The 1162-nt window shown below is 52.6% G+C and overlaps 1 non-coding gene across 1 annotated transcript; it reads right to left on the bottom strand.

The window, feature by feature from the left end:
• Positions 1–370: 370 nt before the first annotated feature.
• LOC141423741 (small nucleolar RNA SNORA51) lies at positions 371–502 on the bottom strand. The gene has a single exon (XR_012448560.1). It is a non-coding gene; the product is annotated as a small nucleolar RNA SNORA51 (small nucleolar RNA).
• Positions 503–1162: the final 660 nt, after the last annotated feature.

The raw sequence follows: 1162 nt of genomic DNA, 5'->3' as shown, positions 1-1162 counted from the left end.
GAAGACTGGTGTCCCCTCAGCCTGCTCATAAAAGGATTAGCAGGAACCCAGAACCTGGCCAGCACCCTTGTAGGACACACCGCTGAGTGCCAGCGTGCCCAGGAATCTGGAGCCTGTGTGGACAAGTCTTCGGGTGAGTGGAAAAGCCACAGAGACTCGTCAGTCACTGAATGGATGAGGTGGAGATCCACTGGGTGCACAGCCAAGCCTCACACCCATGGCAGGAAGAGCTTCCATGGGAGTGGGCTGAGGCTCTGGCAAAGCCACAGATACCTGATCTAGGAACACGTCCAGGAAAAGAAGGAGCCTTCATTGATGAGTGGGCACCTTCATCAGTTTAGGGCGTGTTGTAATTTTTTTTTCTCACACCCCATGTCTCCCCATTCACAATAGAGACCAGGCACAGGGCCTGGGCTGCGGTGTGCATGGGGCAGGTGGACTTTCCCTCCTCTTTCTATACAGTCAGTGTAAGAGGACAGCTTGTGGTCAGCACCAGGAGGCTGGTGCGTTATCATTTTTAAAGCACCCATCAGCCTCAGGAGAAACTCCACTCTCTGGACTATGATTGATGGAGCCAGATCCTGCCTGCTGCGGGTGAGATTTCAGCACACACAGCCCTGCTCCACCCCTTCCTCAGCAGGCTTCCCAGGCACCATGGAAGAACATTCTGTTTTCTCCATCGGTCACAGGTCCACCCCTTTGAGAGTCAAAGTGACTCATATCTGTCTCTCCAGCCAAGCCTCGCCCACATTTTCTTGTCCCCCAGGACTGGAGTGAATGAGAAGGAAGGAAGGATGCAGAGTAGGAGGTTTGGACAAATGCCCCTCTCAGAACCACCATAGAACTGGAGGATCACTTCCTTGCTCAGCCGCAGTCACCATTTCTGCAGGACATTATCTGGGGTGCCTGACCGGGGTCTGGGGGCAGGGAACGCAGGATGAATGAGTGGACTCAGAGGAAGGTGTTGAGTGAGTGAATGAATGTGGTAGGAATGAGTGCTGGATGAATGAATGAACAGGCCAGAGTGCTTCAGCAGGACAGTTTCAGCAGAGAGGAATGTCCTGGATCCTGGGCCTCACAAGAACAAAGCTCCCAGTGTTACTAGAAACCGTTAAAAAAAGCCTTTTCTGACCAACCGATGGACGTTTTCTTTATCAAAGGA

Source organism: Castor canadensis, chromosome 5 (genome assembly GCF_047511655.1).
Source record: "Castor canadensis chromosome 5, mCasCan1.hap1v2, whole genome shotgun sequence".
Lineage (NCBI taxonomy): Eukaryota > Metazoa > Chordata > Mammalia > Rodentia > Castoridae > Castor > Castor canadensis.
The sequence above is the reverse complement of the archived record's forward strand: the minus strand, read 5'-3'. Positions and strand labels throughout refer to the sequence as shown.